The sequence below is a fragment of the Betta splendens genome, chromosome 6 (assembly GCF_900634795.4).
Source record: "Betta splendens chromosome 6, fBetSpl5.4, whole genome shotgun sequence".
In the NCBI taxonomy this organism is placed as follows: Eukaryota; Metazoa; Chordata; class Actinopteri; order Anabantiformes; family Osphronemidae; genus Betta; species Betta splendens.
The window spans coordinates 397361-421005 of record NC_040886.2 but is presented as its reverse complement, the minus strand read 5'-3'; the positions used below and the strand labels follow the sequence as shown (position 1 = coordinate 421005).

At 41.3% G+C, this 23645-nt stretch overlaps 2 long non-coding RNA genes across 3 annotated transcripts; both read right to left on the bottom strand.

Annotated features, from left to right (window-relative positions):
• Positions 1 to 4972: 4972 nt before the first annotated feature.
• Positions 4973 to 6646, bottom strand: LOC129604252 (uncharacterized). The gene is made up of 3 exons (XR_008694978.1): positions 6213 to 6646; positions 5652 to 5752; positions 4973 to 5124 (listed from the first exon to the last, which is right to left on the bottom strand). It is a non-coding gene; the product is annotated as an uncharacterized LOC129604252 (long non-coding RNA).
• A 7656-nt stretch (positions 6647 to 14302) lies between these two features.
• Positions 14303 to 18394, bottom strand: LOC129604266 (uncharacterized). Of its 2 annotated transcripts, none has more exons than XR_008695014.1 (2): positions 16690 to 18394; positions 14303 to 16254 (listed from the first exon to the last, which is right to left on the bottom strand). It is a non-coding gene; the product is annotated as an uncharacterized LOC129604266 (long non-coding RNA). The 2 variants fall into 2 exon arrangements; XR_008695013.1 differs by having other exon boundaries at positions 16851 to 18394.
• Between the last annotated feature and the right edge of the window lie 5251 nt (positions 18395 to 23645).

Here is a 23645-nt window from a genome sequence, read left to right as displayed (position 1 = left end):
GGAGTGTGTCGGAAGCTAAACTGATCACCACACCCCTTTGAGGAAACGCATAGCCGTGATCCGCCGCGGGAATCAAACGTCACGGTCACTGAATCCAACAGCGAAACTGGCTACCTCATCCTCGTAATGGAGTTCAACCCTATGTTTGAATGGGAGGCTGTTGAAGTGGTTACACTTTGACTGGCGCAAGGTACGTCTAACTGGCAGATTCACGTTTAATTTAATTTGATTTATATAATACGCAACTTGATTAGCTGCTAACGCTAATACTAATGGTTGCAAATTAGCAGCCTGAATTAATACAACAGAATATTCATAACACGACTACAGCTTGTTTGGGAGCATAGATTGATAAACTAATATAAACTCATTTTTACATGTTTTTTTATTTCTCGTTCTGCTGCTGTGTGAAAATAATTTTTCTATAATGGGATCTTCAGCTGCAGCTTATATTTTGCTGTGTTTGTCTGTAATTAAGTGCCAATGTAGGAACAGTGAATGCCTACAGAGGCATGGTGTGACAGCAACTCTTGCTTTTAAGATATTGCATGTGTTTATTACTTTTATTAATAAATTAAAATTTTGATAAATCTTACCTCAAGACGCCTGAACCAGTTGCCAAACCTACTGTCATGTATGGTTGATGATCCAGGAATGGAGCCAGTATGATTGAATGTGTATTCATTACAGAACACATTTAATATACAGTATATCAGACAATTACACATGCATGGAATAAATCAGTATCTCAGAAATTCATAAAAAACTTTAGAACATTTTACTATTTACAGATTAATCATAATGTACCTGGGAACTCTGGTTTACAAACATAGTTTTGTTTCTAAATATATATTGACCTAATATTTTTTAAATTGCTTTTAGTAAGGCGTATGATATATCAAGTGCTAATACAGAGGCAGCCGGTAAAAGTGTCTACCCCCACCGTGTTTGGGTTTCAAATTTGCCGCGTCAGTGCCGGGTTTGTACTGCGGGAGGAGTGTGTTACGTCCTTCTGGCCTGTAGGTGGCGATTGACTCCCACTTTTGGTCCTAAAACATCGTAGTTGCTTACGTCATATAGCCTCTTGTAGAACAACCAATGATCAGGTCTTTGGTGGCCTAGTGGTTAACGTGCATGGCCACAACGTTTTTTTTTTGTCCGGGGTTCGAGTCTTGGTGGAAGCAGTTTTTTTTATTTTAATTATTGGAAAAACAGCGTCTCATCATCATCATGTGATCACGAGATGACAACGTTGTATTACTTAGTGCATGTATCGCCAAGACCATGAACCGCTGGTCGCGTTATAGTATGAAGTTATGAACGTAAGTAAATTATAGCAAATTATGGCAGTTTAAAACCGAAAATAGGAAGCTGAACGGTGCGCCCTCCCGCGTGCAGCGTTCGATTTATGGCAGACAAGCTACTGTAACCCTGATTTCTTGCTGTTGGTACGGGCAATTTTCTTTACGTGGAATGCTTCTTTAATGCACCACACGGCAAGACAGTACGGCACATGTACACTTTTTTCTTTACGCCGCTCTTATCCAACGCGCGTCACCTTTTTCCTGTCCCCCGTCAACAAGGACAGGTAGGAACTAATGTTGATGACAAATAAAATCACAGTAGCTGAAATGTCACGTTTCCCAAACATAAAATAAAAAAATAAAAAGGAATACTAACTAAGGTTACACTACTACAATTTAAAAAAGTGAATAAGGATGATCTAGACCAGAGGTCTGCCACCGGTAACACCCACGTTTTAAATGAAAAAAACAAACACTGGGAGCCGCGGAGGGCGGCAATATTATATTATTTGAGAACATTCAACATTTGTTTTTTAATCCAAAGAAGACATAAAAGTCGGGGCTCAGAGATCTAACCGATGATAAAACATTGTCAAGGCATCGACAAGGACAGCTAACTCGCTTTTCCCTGCTTCAAACAGCTGTTTTAACTGAGAGCAACCCGTGCGGCATCACCGGTCAATCTGTAAACGTATTAATTTTTTTTTGTAAATAAAAATAATGTTTGCCCTGTTCAAACCTGCACTTCCATTCAACAGACGGACGTGAAAGAGGAAATAACTAAATAAACAGCTGGTTAACTTTGTGGGAACATGGCTGTAGCTCTGCAATGACTTTATGTGGTACAGATGTATATAATAACGAAATAAACAGCTGGTTAACTTCGTAGGAACACCTTGTAGTAGGAACTGGTATATTTAGAAAACCCAGTAGTCCTAGTGTTAAGGTGTGTGAACTGGGGAGGAGACGGCAGCAGCGACTGAAGAGCGACCGAATAGAGTTGATGTCTTCCCCGCTGACAGGCGCATTCATTTGATAATGCACGTACCTTGGCTGACAGTTCAGTTAAAAACCACACTGAATCTTTATTAAACCGTCCCTGAATAACAAATATGAACTGCAGTTTCTTCCTTGATTATCCATGATTATTATGAAAGAAGCGCAAATCTTCGCCAGTCCAAATTGTGCAATTAATACTGTGTTTACAATAAAGGTAATAAATAATAATATTAGTATTTTCATTTTAAAAAGCACTGCATATTTTAAACGAATGTCGAAGTGCTACAAATAACTTAGATCAGAAAGCTACGATAAATACATGTGTTTATTTTTGCAGAGTAAACGTATGTAGAACAAACTACTTGCTGCATTAATGTGTCTTAGACCTGCAGCTGATCACGCCGCCCGATGCTGCCCAGTCTCCTACGGAGCTTTGTCCTGAAGCTGAGGTATTTCTCACCTGCTGATTGAGTAGTAGCAACACATTAGCATGTCTATGCGCCTCTACGAAGGAGGGGGAGGGCTGTGTAGATTTCCTTTGCGACTGTGAGCAAACATGAGACAAGCAAAAGCTTGGTCGAACTCAGATCCAAGTCATCTGAGTATGAAACACATCACATTTCATTCGATCTCGTGTTTCATTCGAGCAGCAGTCGGGAGCTCTCTGCTAAGACTGCTGCCCCGCGACCCGTCCACGGATGAGCTTCCATTAAAAATTAAAAGCAGAGGTTTTTTCTCTAAACGAAAAAAAACAGCTTAAAATTCAAGTCCGTGTGTTTTTGTTAAAAAATATTTTTGTTCGGTTTATTGGTTTGTAATGCGGTGCTTTTATTCGGGATAGATAGACGGATGGGAAATCAAAGTTTTGAAACGTACACGGGCCGAATAAGTCACATCAGCCACTCATTCAGTTACAATGACACGCACAGTCAAAACAAATTCTCGCTACATCTAGTGCACCACTCCCCCGTTCCTCTCGTAGCCCGCATTTGCACGTCCATACATTTGTGTATTGGTCACTCTCTGTCTGGACACATGACTCCGAAACACGTCACGTGTTTGTGTAAGAGATTGATGTCTCCACCAAATTATATGCAGAGGTAACGAGAGAACGACTTTTTGTTTTCCGTTTGTCTCTAAACAATAAAACATATTAACTCCAATTCCGTGTCTTTTTGTAAAAAACAAATATTTTTGCCTGTTTTATTGGTTTGTAAGGCGGTGCTTTGATTAAAATCCGTTTGCAGCTCAACGAAAGAGAAACGAAAACGCCGGTGAAAGTGGCTGGATGGACGGATGGGAAATGAAAATGTTGAAACGTACACGGGTCGAATAAGTCTCTCAGCCACTCAGTTACAATGACACGCACAGTCAAAACAAGTCAAACTGCAGTTCTGCAGACACAGAGTAAACGCGTAGGAACAAACATGTTGCTGTAATGCGTCGCTATTGATCTGCTGATTTCTGGCGTCCTGTCAAAATTACGACCGACAACTGCTGTAAAACAAATTCCTATGATTATTACGGTTATTTACGTAAAATCTACGACTATTGGAAAACATTCATTAACAAGTTGTGGAAGTTTAAAACCTAAATAAGCGGCTGTAGTCGCAGATGGACTGCGCTCTACGTCTTTACTTGCGCATTCAAATTATATTAATTAAACCGCGACGAATAATCATGGTATTATGTGAAGTCAATGTGTTGTATTGGATGTTAGAGCGGTGGGTGTGTACATATTTTTAAGAGACGCCTTCTATTTAAAGACACGAAAAAGCTGAGGAGAATGAAAACAAGAATGTGTTGCTGCTGTGGCGCTGCCTGTTTTAAACCACACAGAACGATTATAACTTCGCAGTGAACAGAAAATAACTAAGCCATCAACAAGTTGTTGCCCTTCACACTCCCCATGTTTTAGCACACAACAGATACTTAATAGTAAAGACTTAATAGTAAAATAGGTCTGGTGTAATATATGTGTGTTACAGGTAGAAATGAACAGTCGGACCTCAGTTACGCTGTAGTGCTTTGGAGGCTTCTAATCAACGCTGCGCCACCTGGTGGTTAAAACGAGACTAGCGTCCTGATTTTTTCCAGCCGGCTGCAGGATTAAAAATCTTTAGTCAGCGACGCACTCGCTGCGCCGTGGCGACGCGGCGGTACTGCAGTAAAAACCCTAGTCACTTTGAACCGCTGCCACTGTATATAAATTATAATAAAAATGTAGTTATTGTTTTTTTCAGTACTATGTCTGTGTGTATCTCAAGTTGTTGCAGATATCTAGCCTAGACGTCTTGTCAGCTGGTGCTGGGGACTTCTAGGGCAAAGAGTCCAAGTCATCCCCCCTTCCCTAGTCTGGATCAGGGCAGTGTTTCCTGAGGGACAAGGCACCTAAGTTGGAATTAGACCACCTGTGAAATACCTAAATTATTGTTTTTTTTATATTTCAGCTTTTATTGATTTTACCTCAATAAAAGCTGAAATATTATAAAACATTTGTCTGTTTTCCCTTATTAGGTATATACATACAAAAATAGTTCAGTGAAAGAGCAATAGTCAAAGCCAACTTTATTTTTAACCAATGCACCAGCACTATAATGCTGGATAAGTTACCGTCACAGTTCAATTTGCAAACCACAAAATGAACGGGTAGGATTTATGGTTATGTTGAAAGCAAAGTTTCTGGAGTGGAACAGGTACAGTCATGGGCAGTTGGCTGGGGAGATGTGAGGATCTTTTTTGTCTTCACGTGTTGGAAGACATCGGAAGCAGTGCAGCTGCTGTACAGATGGAGGATGCAGCTGTTTTCCTTGACACCACTCTAGAAGGTATAAAGAATAGTATAGCAGATTAATAAAATGACCAGTATTTCCTATGTATCTCACAACCTTTACAGATCTAAACAATAAATAGAGGTAGATAGATCAGTTTTAATGGTGTTTGCAGCAAACACGTTTTCAACTTATTTTATAGTGCTGGTTTGTTAAATCTTAGCATGACATTAATGACCTCCTTTCTGTCAGGTTGCTCAAATTCTGCTCAGAGGGCCGGTGGGACAGGGATGTTTACAAGGTCCTCCATTGAACAACCTGAGTCCAGCAGGACTTTATTGAAGATGGTCTCCATCACATTTTCCACATAATCTGCACCATAACACTAGAGTTACAAATTACCCGTCAACAGACTAAAATATCAAAATAAGTTGACCAACTGCATACAGATTAATACATAGACAATAATATAGATCAGATTATGAATACAACTACTGAAATGTGAAATGCAAAATCTCTGTCAAATAAAACTGCATATTGGCCAACAAATGATTATACTGCTGTTAAATGTACAGACCTTTGCTCCTGAGGCGAGCACTCTAATACTCTTCTACAAGGTAGCCGCGTGTCAGTTTGAGAAGCAACCTCCTCGCGTTTCGGTAGCTGGCATGCGTCAGCCTGTATAAAAAAACATGTCACGTTTACAGCTAAAGTAGCTGACAAGATAACACACACGTTAGACTTATATAGAACTTGCAATAACCCAAATTCACGGGTCTACTTGGGCTACAACATACACACGACAGGCTCTGTAGTAATTAGAAACACAGCTGACTCTCACAACTTACTAGCGCTAGCCGCTAACGCTGCGCTAACATCGCGCTAGCGGCTACAATGTGAGCTGAGTGAATGACCTCAGTACCATATATCACACAATTCAAACTGGACAAATGCTGAATAGGTTTGGACTCATCCAAATTGCGTGTCAGCACCTTGCAACACTGTCTCTTTCTGTCGCTATAGCTGTTAGAATCCATGGTTCTAGCAATTAGCATTCCTTACACAGGAGGGAAGCTACATTATAAACAGAGAAACTTCTGGAGTACATACATCAAATAGGAATCAAGCATGTACTTACGTTTGGGGAAGCAGCAGGTGGATAACGTCTTGAGGAACAGGGCGCTTCTTCAACCTGAGTGACTTCTTCTTTTGTCTTTTAAATGGCGGGTGGCAACCAACTGAAAGGTGCATTAGCGCCACCTCCTATGGTAGACTGCGCAGTGCGTGACTTCTTCTTTTGTCTGTGACTGGAGTGTGTCACGATTTATGTCAGTTCCTGTTTTATGTTGAAAGGACTTCCTGTTTCACCTCAGCTGTTTTCTGTCATCCCGGTTCACCATGCACACCTGTCAATAATTAGTAATCACACCCAGTATTTAAGCACCACCTCAGCCAGCAGTCAGATGCCAGATTGTTGAGTCCTAGCACCACTTTCCAGCGTTCTCGTACCGTTACCGTGTTTTGCCAATCTTGCCTGTCATTGACCACCGATTCCTGCCTGACCCTCATCTGTACCTTCACCCTGGATTGTGATAGTTGTCTGACCGTCTGACCCGTGAGTTTTGCCTAGCCCTTGTCTGTACCTTTGCCGAGTGTATCCGTGTACTGAACCACTGCCTGTCTCTTGGACCTGATCTGGCCTGTTCCTCATTGTGCCTCACGCTGAGATACGTTGTGTATGACCCGGACTGCCTGACGACGCTGTACAATAAAACCCTGCTTAATTCACCAAGTCCGAGAGTGTGCTGTGCATTTGGGTCCTCAGCCGTGTGTTCATGACAGAGTGACTGAAACAAAATGTTTCAGGTACATTTAGGGGTCCAGGTTTGTCTGGGGGAGGGGGCGAAACTGGTTCTGTGATTGGTCATTGCGAATGCAGACGTATCCAGTCCGCCAAATTTGAAACAATGCTTCTTGAACCGGATTGGATAAACTCTCAAAAATGTGAAATAAGTATGGGGCGTACTTCTAACACACCAGGAGTGTCTTAACGTGACCCAGGAAGTCAAATAAACCTACCAGAATGTCCAAAAAGTGAATTTTGCATGTGCATGGACCTTTAAACTAATTTGTGGTGGCTTGGTTTTCCCCAAAACTGTGAGATGTCTGAGTCTAATGTCCTAAACCACACCTGGGCTGGCTGAGTCAGAATCATTGAGAATATGTAAATAAATTTCATCATTTTTTATGGTGGCAATACTTCCCATAAATGAAATGGGTAAGGACTGCCATCTTTTGAGGTTGGCTTCTATTTGTTTTAATACTGGATTGTAGTTTAGATCAATAAGCTCTGATAGCCTAGACGACAGTTCAATGCCCAAGTATTTAATGTTCCTTGAATGGAGTGTGGTAGAAGACATGTTAGTCACCCTAAAGGAGACTGATCATACTTTTCATTCTAAAAAATATTGGACTTTAATGTCTCAGTAAGGTCTCTGTAATTTTTAATTCCATAAAACCCTTTAGATCGTCCACACTGCCCCTGTCAATATGTGGTTTTCACTCCCCATCAGCAAACGCTGTGGTTTCTGGGCGTGTCGCAAGCGAAGCTGCTCACCAAACCTCTGTGCGGAAGCGCATACCTTTTTTGTTGTTGTTTTTTTTTATTGGCTTCATTGATACGAACCACCTCACGGTTAGGATACAATAGGTGGCAATAGTGCGACATTGAGAATGCAATCCAACGCAATCCTCCACATGAGAAGACCCACTACAGGACTGCACGACATTAGCCAGCTGGTTCGTAGCGTAGTAGAACCATACGTCTATGATCTTGAATCTGACCCTGAAGCTGAAGAGGAGGCTGTTGAAGTCGTCTCATTTCGGCTGATGCAAGATTTGTCTCATTGGTAATTTCGCATTTACTTCAATTTAATTGATTTATGTAATTTGCAAAGCGACTAGCGGTTGCTAATGCGTATGCTAAATGGCCTGTGCAGCTTGAATATTCACAACACGACTTACCTGGAAAACTCTCGTTAATAGAAAACACTACTTTAGCTTACATTATACAAATAAATAAAAGTTTGAGCGCATAGCTGAAATAATATAAATACATTTTACATTTACACATTTCACTGTTTTTGTCTTACTTGTGCTGCTGCTCTGACATAATTTTATTTAAAAAATGTGCATTCATATTTAGAGCAAGCACTGCATGACCCACCTGGGAACAAAAAGCATTGGTTCAAAATATATATTGCCTGATGTATTTTTACTGCTTTTAATTATGTTTTTTGTCATTCTTGATAAATCTGACAGTAATATGTCTCTGTATCTGAAGTTGTTACAGGTATCTAGTCTACAGAGGCTAGTGAGCTGGTGCTGGGGATTCCTGGGGTGAAGAATCAGAGTTGCCATCTCTTCATGCTTGGGTTTTAGATGAAGGCAGAGTTTCCTGATGGATAAAACGCTAAAACACTCATTGTATGATGGATGTAAACCACCTGTGGAATAACCCCTTTACCATTTGAGTAAAAATGTGTTTTTTTTTTAAGTACAATACTCATTAAGATTTTTTATTTATTTATATATAATTAATATGCTTTTTTATTTATGGCCGATTTAACTTTATTGCTAACCATATTAGAAAGTGAAAAACATGTAATTTCAATACTATGATTTTCTGAATAAGTGTTTTCCCTTCAGAAACAGAGTTCAGTGAAATACGTAATAGTTAAAGCCAACTTTATTATCAACCAAAAAAATGCACAAGTACTCCAAGGCTAGAACAAACTGTTATCTTAACACTCCAATGTGCAATGTATAGGTTACTGAGTTAATTAAGAAGTCTGGGGGTTTGAGGACAGAAGCTTTTGCAGGGCCTTGCAGATGAAATGCATGATGGAAGTAGGGTAAACAGTCCATGTCCTGGGTAGGGGGTAAACTTGGTTATGTTGAAGATTTGTTTCTGCAGCAGGACAATGTTATGGGAAAAATTGTGTCTTCCTTACTTCTATGCAGTTATTATATGATTTATGACTTATGTTCTGCAATTAATATCTTATGTTTTGTCTTACTGTATGCATTTGACATTTCACCTAGATTGTTCAATGGTTGTCTCTGCCTGATAGACTCTCAACTCTAGCTCCCAAACCCAAGGTCAGGGAGTTGTGTCTCTGTCTGTTGAGACTTGGTGCTCCTTTCTCACTGATAGTTGGCCGTCAGCGATGCAGGTGTGAGAATGTAAATATCTTCACACACACTGCGACAGGGAGAAGATGGTGCATGTAATTTGATTGGGTTAGAAAGACATTCCACCCTAGTCGGACAGAGAAACTAAAAGGCAGAAGCAACATGAGGATCATGGGCTCTTTGCATCACACCTTCGTGGTGTGTGCACTGATCTCCCCAGCTGGTTTTTGGTTTGTTGATGTGCATGATCAACATCCATGCTTTTTATTTGCTTTCCCCATTATTTTTATTTTCTTTATTATTTCAATAAATCGCACAAAAGGACAACTCTCTCATCTGCTTCTTTATGGAAATATTCCACCACACCAATAAAAAAGCTCCAGGACCAGATGGATTCCCAATTGAATTTTATAAGGAGTTCTGGTCTGGCTGGCACCCAGATTTTACAAAATGGTAGTTGAAATTAAAAAAACGCATTCATTAAACACAAATATAAATTCTGCCTTCATAAGCCTGCTCCAAAAACCAGGAAAAGACCCTACACTCCCATCGAGTTATAGACCAATTTCACTAATAAATGTAGATCTAAAAATAGTGTGTAAAGCACTTGCTAGAAGATTAGAAAAAGTCACTCCATATATCATTCACTCTGATCAAACAGGCTTCATTAAAGGTAGACAGTCAACAAACAATATGAACAGACTAATCAACTTAATTGATTATGTCACCACCCATAAACTAGTCAGCCATCGTCTCCTTAGATGCAGAAAAGCTTTCGATAGAGTAAACTGGAAGTTTCTTTTAGCCACTCTGGCAAAAACAGCCACAAAAGCTATTGTGCTACCACTTAACCTTAAAGGGGTCATATCATGCAAAATCTACTTTTTAGACATTTTGGAGCGTTCCTATGACTCTATGGGTCACATATACACAGCATTTCCTGCTTTTTCACATTTTGAAAACGTAAATTTTCTCATCCAATGGAGAGAGACCTCATCCTACTCTTAGGCCGTTCCCCAGAAACACTGCCTCAGCATTTATACGTATGTGCATTTCAAACTAGGGTGCGTACAATGCTGGATTTGTTTCACGGCTCCTGTTGGAAAAAAGGATCTATTCCTACAGTCCGTCATTCACTCACTGAAGTAAATACATGCTTGATATTTATAATGTTTTAAAATGTTAGTTTGTCTGTTTAAAATGTAGTAACCTATGTGTGAGGCAAGTTAGTAGCTAGCTATTCTAACGGCTACAGCCAGTCCACGAGCCTTTGTCTCCTTCAAATGTGTTTATGTGGGCTCCTGCAGCCACACACCTGTGTGGAGAAAAGCTAATGGCTATCGGCATCGAGCGGCTACAGGCAGGGAGCGGTGGGTCTAGCTCGCTGTAGTAAGTACGTGCTTGATACTTACTATGTTTGTTGGTCTGTTTAAAATGTAGTGACCCACATGTGAGACAAGCTAATGGCTATCGGCATCGAGCGGCTACAGGCAGGGAGCGGTGGGTCTAACGTTTGTCCTTTTTCTGTAATCGCATACATCTGTGGAGAACAGCTGATCGTTATCGCCCTTTGAGCAGCGACAGACAGGAAGCGGTGGATCTAGCTCGCTGTAGTAAGTTTGTGCTTGATACTTGTGATGTCTTAATATGTTAGTTGGGTCTGTTTAAAACGTAGTAACCCACATGTGAGACAAGCTAATTGCTAGCGTTGCTAACGGCTACAGCGAGTCAACCGAGCCTTTGTCTCTTTCAAATGTGCTACTGACTTGGTGCAGTCACACACCTGTGTGGGGAACAGCTAATAGCGATGGGCCTTCGATCGGCGACAGGCAGGGAGCGGTGGATCGACCTTTTGTCCTGTTGACGTGCTGCCTTTCCTGTTTGTGTCTTTTCTATACTGTAGGGGGGCACATCCCAGTTACCCACATGCAAGGAGGCTGTCAAACAGAGAAATCACTACAGACTGTTGGTACACAGACAGCTCAGGAGTGAAGGTATGTAAGTTTGTATGTACTAACAGTAAGATAGGCAATAGAAGGTTTTAATTTTAATTAGTATATACTGTTTAGATTTTAGATTTGAATTGTAACAACTGTTTATCTGTTGTTTTAGCACAGACAGGCCCATCCTTTTTGTTTGGTTTAATTTTTTGTCTGGTATTGTGTATTCTTACATTAGAGAAGGTTTTGACCTACATAATAATGAACATTTTACTGATCTACAATTCTGATTGCAGTACCTTTTGTTTTGATGAGGTGATGGTGAGGACAGCCACAGCTTCCATCTGGTAGAGGACTGCTTCCACTCAGTCTTCCAAATAGTGATGAGAACAAGGATCACCACATCTCCCTGGTCATCTGTCTACAACTATACCTGTTGTGGTGGAAATTTTCCAATCAAATTACATGCACCATCTCCTCCCTGTCGCAGTGTGTGTGAAGATATTTACATTCTCACACCTGCATCGCTGACGGCCAACTATCAGTGAGAAAGGAGCACCAAGTCTCAACAGACAGAGACACAACTCCCTGACCTTGGGTTTGGGAGCTAGAGTTGAGAGTCTATCAGGCAGAGACAACCATTGAACAATCTAGGTGAAATGTCAAATTCATACAGTAAGACAAAACATAAGATATTAATTGCAGAACATAAGTCATAAATCATATAATAACTGCATAGAAGTAAGGAAGACACAATTTTTCCCATAACATTCCCCCCTTTTGATTACACAATCAACCACTCAGAATAAAAATTGTCAACATCACATTCTGTAATAATAAAAGACCCTTGCAAATGAAACAATAAGGGTATTAACTCATCAAGATTCAAAATACACCTTCACATAAAATGCAAGTAACTTAGGGACAAAAGGTTGGGAGCTGTTTTTGGTGGGTAGTTATACAAGAATAACCTCTGTATTGGCATGTGAAGAAAATAAGCCAATAGTCATATTTGTGTCAGATTATATTTCGTGATCAGGTAGCCTAAGACCATCGTCAAAGTCATTACGTGAATTAGAGTTGGGGTTTTTGAACATAGTGCATTGTGTCATTTGATACGAGAGTGTTGCTGAGGTCGCACGCATGATGAGACCTCTAACCAGTGGGAGAACCTTCGGATATTTAAATGTAGATTTGGGTCTAGAATGAATACGAGAATCAGGGATTTAACCAGAATGATGATGCGTTTTGTCTCATACCCTCTGTCATCTGTAAATGAAGGATAAAAAGTAAATGTAGCAGTGACTAAAGTGATTGTGAGCAAATTAAACACCAAATCAACTTTAGGATATTTAAACTCAGTGTTGTGAAATTTTCTTTTTTAAAAGTAGTGTGTAAAGTTATATAGAAACATCATATGCTAAAGGCAACAATCCAAGTAACATAAAATGAAGTCTAACAAAGCATGGTTACAATTGATGTCTGTAACAATCTGCTTCGTCCTGTTGAACAGTAGCGTTAGATTGTTTCCAACCTGTGTGTTGAAGTATTGACAGTTTGTTGGGGTTCTTCAGGTTGTGATCAGCTGATCACAGAGACACTTGGGATTCGTTATCACCGCCAGGTTTCCTCCCAATGTCGTCTGTGTCACTGTCACTCCCGTGATGTGAAGAGTCTACACGTCGTCCAGCGTCGGCAACTCAAGGCTGCTCGTGTGTGTGTTTTCTCAGGAACGTGTGTGTAGATGTATGGTCTGACAGTGTGATTCATCGGCGCAGCTTCAGGCGGCGCTTGGCTCACACCTTTAGCTGAACGGTCAACGCAGCCTCGCCCCAGTGCGTGTGTGAGCACAGCGAGGGTCATTTCTTCTCAATTCTTTTCGTTAGTGGTGATTTTCTCCGTGAGATGTAGATGGAGGGATGTTCGTCTGTTGGATCTGGGACCTTCCTGGATGGAGTGGATCCAAGTTGCTCTCTCTGCGATCTTTACAGCCGTGTGGGTCGTCAGAAGGACCTGGAAGGGGCCTCGCCACCGTTTGGAGTCCCAATGCTTCTTCCTGAACTCCTTAACAATCTCTCAGTCCCCTGGTTGGATGGTGTAGTGGTCCTGTCGCCTGTTTTCAACTGTTGGGAAATCTGAATTGTGGGGAAAAAGTGTTTGGGCGGCATGGCTGCCATCAGGCCCAAACCAGACTCCATGGCTACAGGTGGAATCATTCGTCAGCCAGAGTCTGCATTCCTGTGAGGTACAAAATGTTTAAAGCACAGGGAGAGATAGGAGGAGAGGGTAGAGAGAGTTGGAGAGGAAAACGAGGATCAGGAGAGGGAGGGGTTGTTGGGCAGCGACCTTCGCAGCAGCGTCTGCAGCTGCATGTCGGCAGAAACAAAGTCGTCACTAATGGTGTGAGTCGGACGGTTAAAAACAGCATTAGCTGTAGGTACTGTAGCAGGACAATGTCCAGCAAAGCAGAACCTAATCACAATGTGAGATAGGTTTGCAATCAGAGTTAAAAAGCTTCCTATGCTTCCACAGAGCACCAAAGTGTCACAAGCATCTGTGGAGTCTGTGTAGATGGCAACAGACTCTCCTTCTGCTGGTTTACCAGCTTCAGTCAATACGATCAACTCTGCAGCCTGAGCAGAGTACTAGACTTCAAGACGGCCTCTTGATAGTAACGTTCAGCATGTTGAGCAAAGTGGTGTTGCATCTAAGCCGTCAGGCTGTAGAAAGATGTGATCTATTCCAAAAGAATAAAAGACACAGTATGAGGACAAAAGAACAGAAGTCGTATAACCTGATTTCTCATTCACTGTTTGAGTGAAAGGTCGCGTAGGGTCAGATCAGGAAGACCCAAAGTAGGAGCCAACTGAAGAGCAAGCATGAGGTCGGTGAACGTTGTTCAGCCTCAGACGTCCACGTGAGACAAGAAGTGGACTATGAAGACGTCTGCATCAGAGCCCTGAGTGGGGCCTCAGAGAAGGTAAAGTTAGGACTGAAGGTCCTACAATAAGAACAAAAACCTAGAAGAAAATAAGCTGTTTTTACGTGCACGGTTTAGGCAGGTTTCAAATTGCTTTTACTCTGTTGGGTGATATGGATTTGCCATCAGCTGTAATTACAATGACCCAGAAAATAACCTTTGTCTGAACAAACTGTAATTTAGACAGGCTCTTTGTGGCCTGTAGCATCCAATGATTCAGTATCTTAGTGGTGTCTGCAGTAACGCCATCTATGGCTTCCTTTAAGAGGGTGTTGTTGTTTACATGGTCTGTGGTCAGATTTAGGTGTGATGACCCCTGGTTCACATCCTCTGATCAAACCTACATTATATCTGTGTGTGAGCCACAGGGAAGCAGGGCTTCCTGTAAGGCTGAGTGTTGGGTCAGAGCGTCCTCTGAAAAATGAAAATAAAAACAAAAGCATGTAGTGTGTCATTAGAATGTGGAGGTACCAAGTTCACTGTTTGCTGCACATAACAGGCAGAATAAAAAAAATTATAAAGTATGCAAACTAGGTAAATACGTCACATGGGGTCAGAGGTCGTTTACCAGTCTCCACCCCGTTAACATCTGTTCACGAAAGGACCCACGTCCTGCATCTGTCTCCATCATGTTTTCACAGAGGGACGTGTGGAACTGTAGAACAAAAATCAAAAATCTTTTTGTTCGTTAGTAAAAGAAATCGTAAGCGCAGACCTGTGTTCATCCCAAAAGAGGGAAGTTGAGGTCAGTTTGAGTGTGTGTGAAATAATAACTCTTCAAATTTATCATCAGGACCAGAAGACACATGTGCTGTACAGGACAGGTCAGATGTGTTTCTGGAGGTCGTATCACATGGAAACAAGCTGTGATGCAGCCTGTGTGAGGGCCTCAGTTACAGCCCCCCCTCAGCAGCCAATGATAAGAGCACAGCTGAGCTGAAGTTAACAGCAACAAAAGAGGGATTATTTAGAATGTCTGTAGATGTAACCTGCACTCCGTCTGGAGTGGAAATACATCAAATACCTAAACTACACATGAGATCTCTTCTTAAGAATTTAACTGGGCATAAGTTTGAAAGCAAAAATTAATGTTAAGGTGTCTGATGTCAGATGTTGCACAGTGAAAGAATAAGTTTTTCTTTAATAGTCTGGTACGTGCAGTAATTATTATTACTTCTCTCTAATAGTCGTCTTCCCTTTAATAGTCATTAATAGTCTGTTTCAGTCAGTTTCAGTCTTCCTATAGTATGTTTTGTTTTGTTTTCCTACAGTCTTCTAGTCTGGCCAGACAAACCTATATTGTGCACAAATCTTTTTAGAAACATGAAGGATTTTATTACTGAATTTGTTGCAAGTTAAAATAGATTAAACCCATCAGACTGTAAAGTCATGCAGCAGTTGTCATTTAGCTGTTTGTCATCATTTTAAAATCACTCTGTGGGATTTTTTTAAGCAAAAAGCGATTCTTCATTGCGAGCAGATAAGCATGAACATGAATTTGAGCGTGTATCAGCTGTAAGCGTGTTTCTTCGTTGCGTGTATGAATGTGTGTGTGTTTGTGGTACCGTCTTGTACGTCACGTGAAAAGGAACCGTCACCTTCCTCCTTCCCCAACCATCAGTCTGATGTGAGCGCCAGTGGGTGAAGCCTTTCGATGGGACAGTTGTTCCTCGATGACAGACCTTTCCTGGATCCTCAGATGCAGCTCTTTTGGGCCGATCACGTCTGAAGCCTCTCCTGTTGTTTCAACCAGTGTCTGTGTCAGAGCACGTCTTCTCGCTCTGCTGTTGCTCTGTCCTTGTTTTCCTTTGCTGATTGTCATGAGCAGGTGTCTGTGTCAGACACACACGCTTGTAGTAGCTGGTTCATCTGATGAGCCCAGAACGTGATGGCTGCAGACGTGGGGTCAGTGAGGCGTCCATGCTGTGGTCTGTGTCCTCCAGCTGCTGTGGTATCAGAGCTTCCACCCTGTTCTGGTTGTTGATCAGGCGCTTCTTCTCCTTCGGTTCTTCTGCTGATGGTGGGAAAGGAGTCCAGATCCGGATTTACCCTCATCGCGCTCAGTTCTGCATTAGAATAGAGAGCAGAAACAATGGGAGCATTCGCTCTTGACATGATATGTGTGTGTGTGTGTGTGTGTGTGTGTGTGTGTGTGTGTGTGTGTGTGTGTGTGTGTGTGTGTGTGTGTGTGTGTGTGTGTGTGTGTGTGTGTGTGTGTGTGTGTGTCTGTGTGTCTGTGTGTCTGTGTGTGTGTGTGGTGGAGTGCAAACAATTCTTCCCCAGAGTTGTTATCTCCTTTTTTTCTGTTACTCTCATCTCTCTTTTGTTTCTTTTAGGGGTGTAGTTTTCATAGTTTTGCTTTTTCAGATCTTTTCTTTTGTCTCTAATTTTTTAAGGTGCGTATGTCCTTTTACACTAAGCGATTTTTCTTTTGAACCCATAACCAGTATTCCACTCATGGAAACATGAAACGCACTAATAACCATATTTACTTTAATTACGTTTAGTTTTGTACGGTTTCTGTCTGGTGGTGAAGACTCAAATTTCCCCGAACCCGTCTTTCAGAGTCCAGCGGTTTCCTGCCTTAGATTTTTTGTGTGTTCCGGCCCGAACCTTCCCAAAATGCCTTTTTATCGGACGTCTCCGTAAAAAGGGAACCAACCTGATCTGGCGACAGAGCCTTTCCCGAAGTATTTCCTCAACGTTAGGCCCCTCTAGGCCCGGGTCCCTCGTATCTTGAAAATACTTCACTCTGCAAACGCGCTCCATCTTTCAGAAGCCGTCTTTTATACTCAGTCCCCCACGTGTGGACCACGCACAGATAAAAAAAAACATGTCTGTATCCTCAGTACAGACGAAAGCTCGGTTCCACGAGCCAACCCTTAGCAACCGACGTCTCACCACCCAGAGCAGACTTTCACCTAATTAAGAACGTGTATTATTGGGACTTTTTTTCTTTTTCGATCTAATTAACTTTCCTAATCAAATTTAGTGTTTCAACCAAATAGAAGATTTCTTTTCTTTTCTTTTTTTTCAACCAATTGAAATGTTTCAGCTAAATTAAAATTAAAAGTTCCAATCTTTTTGTTTTTCCCAAATCAAAGGAATCTCTCTCACTGGCTGAGCCAAGTTAAGATTTGAGTTTGAATCTGAGTTCGTGAATCTCGTCAGAGGCGATCCAGACGGGTGTGCAGTCCTCCCAGCTCTGAATGTCTGTAGAGGTTTGGAGGCTGAGCGACCCTAGTCCTCAGGACTATCGTCCCTGGTCACACCTTCCAGACGACCTGCAGCGGATCCTGTTCGTAGATGCCAATTTCTGTGGTGTAAATTTTCCATAAAGAAGCAGAGAGTTGTCCTTTTGTGCGATTTATTGAAATAATAAAGAAAAAAAATAATTGGGAAAGCAAATAAAAAGCATGGATGTTGATCGTGCACATCAACAAACCAAAAACCAGCTGGGGAGATCATTGCACACACCACGAAGGTGTGATGCAAAGAGCCCACGATCCTCAAGTTGCTTCTGCCTTTTAACCCCTTTCTGTGGCTTTGGTGGAATGTCTCTCTGCACCAATGGAATTGTTTGCGCCACCTTATCTCGCTGTGAGTGAGAATGTTTGCTTTCTCACTTCTGCATCGTCATGTCTTGTTATCCAAAGAAAGGAACACCGAGCTTCCAAGACAAGATGCATTCGCTTTAACAGCCTTGGGTCTGGTGGGGAGTCAGATAGGATGGAGCCAGAGTCCGGGTGTAAAAGACAAACATATATTATAAATTATATCAGTCAAATGGAACATCAGATGTTTAGACTTGATGTACGACAGCACAAGAGTTTAGTTGTTTGTGTAAGAATGTTCAGTGTTGCACCTAACCAGCACATGTTGACTGTGTTGGATAAGAATGAGCACAAAGGTAAACTTTTTCCATTACAGTGTTCACATTCAGCTTTTTTAAACTACCCGATTTTTGTTCTATAGGCATATTTAGCCATACTTGTATTGTAGTATTAATAGTGAGTATTTCTGGCACCCTAACAAAAGCTGGTGTAAGAAGACGTGACCATTGCAATGACTAATGCATGGTTCTGTATTAAAATATTCATATTTGTTTTAGGTTTATACCTTTGGGTCTGTTACAACATTCAAGGCCTCATTTAATAAATTGAATATCTTAAACCTCTGAAGTATTTACAAAGCAAAACGTTTTTAGATTTTTATTGAAATAAGACTGTGACAATAAGACAATATTTTGACTTCTGACTTTTGAAGTTCTTGACTCTGGAGTGGGGGATCTGTGTCCAATTCCTGTCTCAGCCATGCAGTCACATTATAATATAAATATATATATTTCTATATAATTGACCTATATGCTTAATGTATTACCAATCTTCAGCTATATTATAGATTAGAAGTTTCCAGTTTTTCCAGTAGTATGTATACTGCTCCTCTGAGCAGTGTTTTAAGCTGCTAGTTTGGCAGTGTGGCAAACATGTTTCTGATGCAGGCGATCCTGTGTCAAAACCTGATTAGAACAAGTCTTTTAACTAAATTCAGAAGAAGAATTTACAGGGATCTACAGTAGTCATGTGCAAAACATTTTATATTTTTATTTGAAATCAAACTGCTTTTCCTTGCAAAGGAAACGTATCCACGTATCCTTGCAAAATAAGACCACCAATCTAGATCTTTAGAAAGAAAGAAATTAACCCTTAATAGTCCCACAGTGGGAAAATTCATTCTCTGCATTTGACCCAATTTGAGCGGCGCTCGGGGAGCTAGCGCGAAGTGTCTTGCTCAGAGACACACCTGATGCCGAGGCGGGGAATCGAACCGCAGACCTTTTGCCTTCCGAGGTCGACACGCTACCAACTGAGCTACCAGGCCGCTTTAGCTAAATGTAGCAATATTTCTGCTGTCAGCAGGTCTATTATACAATTTAGCAATTATCCACACGTCTTCTTCCATATAGTTTCAAAATAAAAGAACCAATCCAAATCCTTTGCTAAAAATAGCAATATTTCTGCTTTCAGCTAGTTTATTATGACTAGTTAAGACTCTTTTACTGTTTAGCAATTACCTGCACACGTTTCCTACTAGAGGTGTATTAAATGTTTCCATAACTTTAAGGTATTCTTTTATCTCTTGAACTTAAAATTATTTATTTATTATGATTTAGCTTTTTTTTGTTACATTTAGGTATGTTGTGTCTTCCGGTATTTTCAGCAGTTCTTTTAATTTCAATTTTAGATAATCTTTTTCAACTTTCCTTAATTTGAAATTCAGCTGCTTCAGCTTACAAACATTCAGCAAACATTCAGCTCTGTTTAAACAACTCATTCTCTTTAAATACATTCATCTGTGCTTCACATGCTTCAGCTATTTTAAGCTGTCTTAAGTGTTTCAGCTACTTTTAGCAATTCTCCAGGAATACATTCAGCATGGCAGCATTCACTGTGCATTTTGGAAATGCTTTATCTAGTTGTCGTTGTGTTTTGTTTTTTGTTTGTTTGTGTGAATATGTGAATAATCCAATGGAAGAAGCCAAAAGTGAACCAGTGAGGATGCCTGAATGACAGGCTGAGGGGTGTGGCCAGGTGAGACAGACACCATGACACACATAAGCAGCAGTGCAGGTGGGTTAATAAAAGCAGCAGTTGAGAAACATAAATTAGTTAAAGCACCAAAAATATGAGAGAAATCAAAAGGAGAGCAATACAGATGTCAGCTGCTTTAGCACAGCACCGTAACACACACAGGCAGGAATATCTGCAATGGGAGCCGAACAGAGGACCATATAATTAATGAAGAAAGCATAAATGTTAATTTATTTTGTATACATAACATACGCCACCACATCCAGTAATTTGACGGAGGTCACTGTGATTATCCACCAACATCTGCTCAATCATTTCTGTGTGTTAAACTAAATATTTGCGGTTTTGTATATAGCAGTGGTAGAAAAACAAAGATTAAAAAGGAACAGGCTAAACGCTAGAAGCCAGTAAAGGGTAAAAGTTGTGATGGAAAAGTGAAATCAGGGGCTGTAAAGACCTGTTAATTGTGTTTCTGACTGAAGAACAGAGAGGAAGAATAAAGGTCCAGAGTTGCTAAAAGTGTGTGATGTTTCTATTGATCAGCCCCACAGACAGACAGGTGAAGTGTGACTCCATGACCCAACACCGCAGCTAATCGAAAACTAATTCCCCGTCTCCATCATCATCGTTACTCCTGACAAAATCTTCCTGTCACCACTAACTTCGAAAACGTTACCTAAGCAGATCTAAGTTGCTTAAGATAAGATAAGATAAAACCTTTAATAGTCCCACAACAGTAAGTACAGGGCAGAGGAATACAGCGACATAATCAAAGACAGTTAAAAACTTCTAGCACAGTTGGCTAATTTTTTTGTTTCACAAATATTTTACAGAGGAGATTATTACGTAACCTCTGATGCAGTGCATGAGTGAATGTAGTGGCAGGTAGTTCTTACTGTATAGTCTTATAGCAGCAGGTAGGAACACACAGCGAGGGTGGATCAGTCTGCTACTGAAGCTGCTCTCCAGAGCAGACAGTGAGTCCTCCAGTGGGTGAGAGACCTGGTCCATGATGGATGTCAGTTTAGCCAGGACCCTTCTCTCACCACCTCCTGCACCGTGTCCAGAGTGCAGCCCAGGACAGAGCTGGACTTCTTGATGATCCTGTCCAGTCTCTTCCTGTCCCTCGCTGTGATGCTGCTGCCCCAGCAGACCACACGTACAGGACGGCTGATGCCACCACAGAGTGGTGAGAAACTAGAGAAATACCAAGGGCTCAGAGAAGAACTGGAAAAGGCTTGGAAGGTGAAGGCCACAGTGGTGCCTGTGGTGATCGGAGCACTGGGGGCAGTGACCCCCAAACTGGAGGAGTGGCTACAACAGATCCCTGGAAAAACATCCGACATCTCAGTCCAGAAAAGTGCAGTCCTAGGAACAGCAAGGATACTGCGCAGAAAAACGGATGAGACCACCCGCGTGGGGTGAAAAGGGAGTTTTTTTTATATATGGTACCACTCATTTATCTCATTCATTGGTTGTCACCTTCATTTCTAAGGTGTACTTTAGGTTTTGCTGCTTTGAATGTCAACTGCCTGAGACGCAAACTCCCACTATACAGACAGCAACTCTGAGTATGCACTCAATATAATAATAATAATAAATATTTATATGAATTATTCCCAGTCTGTGTGAGTTCATTCTCTCTCTTCCCTGCTGTCTGTCTGCGTCAGTCTCTCTGCTGTCTGTCCATCTGTGTCGCTGCTGTCTGTCTGTATTGGTCTCCCTGCTGTCTCTATCACTCCATTAGTGAAGGTGTCTCTTTAGGTCGATATTTAGCGAGGTGACAAATGGTAACGCCCCCTTCTCTGTAAACACCCAATCATGGACCTTATGACTTTCACCTTACCTCTGACCTTTCTCTGTGGAGAAGTGTGTGTGTGTGTGTGTGTGTGTGTGTGTGTGTGTGTGTGTGTGTGTGTGTGTGTGTGTGTGTGTGTGTGTGTGTGTGTGTGTGTGTGTGTGTGTGTGTGTGTGTGTGATATCTGTTCGCATAGCAGCCTGAGTGATTACACTGTCAATAAATGTGTTTCTTTTTTCCACTGACAAATTGGAGCTTTTCTTGCAGTTGAAAAGGTGTTTTGAAGCACATTGTTGCTCGGAGGAGCTGGAGAAACAATAATCAGATCACTGTCGGGGAACATTGTGCACCCAAAATAATGTTTTGAAAGCTTTAGTGCGCAATCAATACTGGCTTTTGGCAAACAGTGAGAGAAAAATATGAAAACACTGTACTCATCTTTAATGGCTTCTGGAGCCACATCACCTTGCTGCTCGTCTCAGAGGCTCCTAGTAATTTTAGCACGTCAACAAAGATGACTAAATTATTTAGAATTGTGTAAAGTCTTTATTTTTTAGTTTAATTTCAGTTTTGGTGAGTCTGATAATACACAATATTGATAATTGTTCTTTTTTCTTTAATCCTATGACAGGGAGAATATTGAGAATCCTAAGACTCTATTAATGAAAAAGACAAAGATCTAAAATGATTCATGCTACAGGAGTCTGAGCTGCAGGTCTCCAATTAGATAAAAAGCCAACAAAAAGAACAAGTGATCTAAATAATTACTTTAAAAAATTATCCTAGGATTAAAAACATTAAATTCTAAGGTAGATATTTGGTCTATACACACATAGAATCAAGAAACCAGCCACACACTCACATATAGGTGCAGTTTGGATTCTCCAATTCTCCATGTGTTTAGAGAGAGGACTCAGCAGAGTGAATATCTTTAGAAAACTTTCCAAAGCACCACTATAAAATCACTTCCATTCATTTTCTACCGCTTATTCCCATGTGGGGTCGTGGGGGTGCTGGAGCCTATCCCAGCTTCCTATGGGCGAGAGGCAGGGTGCACCCTGGACAGGTCGCCAGTCCATCGCAGGGCAACACACAGACAGACAAGCATTCACACACACACTCACACCTATGGGCAATTCAGACTCAACCTAATGCACGTCTTTGGACCGTGGGGGAAAACCGGAGAAGCCGGAGAGAACCCACGGGGAGAACATGCAAACTCCACACAGAAAGGCAACCGGGCCCTGGGAATCAAACCCAGGCTCGCTGTGAGGCGACAGTGCTATCCACTGCACCACCGTGCCCCCCAATCACGATTTTATTATGCACTTGTCCTCAAAACTAAATCAAAATCATTTTATCCCACCCTTTATGATCAAAGTTCCATACTTTGAAAATTATACATATTATCTGCCTAAATATAATGAATGATACTGTTTTGCGGGCAAAACATCTAATAGAAAAGAAAGTCACACTGGTCAGAGTTCTGACCAGTGTGATCCATGGGTGCCATCTCCTGGCTGCTCTTCTATTCTCATAAGTTCAAAAATAGTATAGACGTCCACATTTCTGGTTAGTGAAAGGGGAAAACCTGCTCCAGCCTTTCAGAAGAACATTGTTTGCAGAAAATTTCAAAGGGCAATTTCTAAAACACTGCACAACACATAGATAGAGGAGATAACTGAACGTTTTTATCATTTGTAGTTCAGTATTTTTATTAATAAATAATTCAATACAATTCAATTCAATTTTATTCATATAGGATAGAGAGAGAGAAAAGCACAGCAACAGCAACAGCAACAACAAGCAACAACAGAGCACAGGCAGGATGGTTGGATCCACGGCTGCCCATCACAGACACCAAACTTTGAGTCCTATGATACCTGTAGGTGAGGACAGAGAGGGGTAGAGAGAGAGAGAGAGAGGGAGAGGAGCACAACTACTGGAGAGAAAGAGACAAGGTTAGTTAAACATGGGACAATGATGGGAGGTATATAACAGTATAACAGAGGTAAATAACAGTGGCTTAGAGCATTATAACGCATCAGCCTGGGAAGCAGAATGTTCT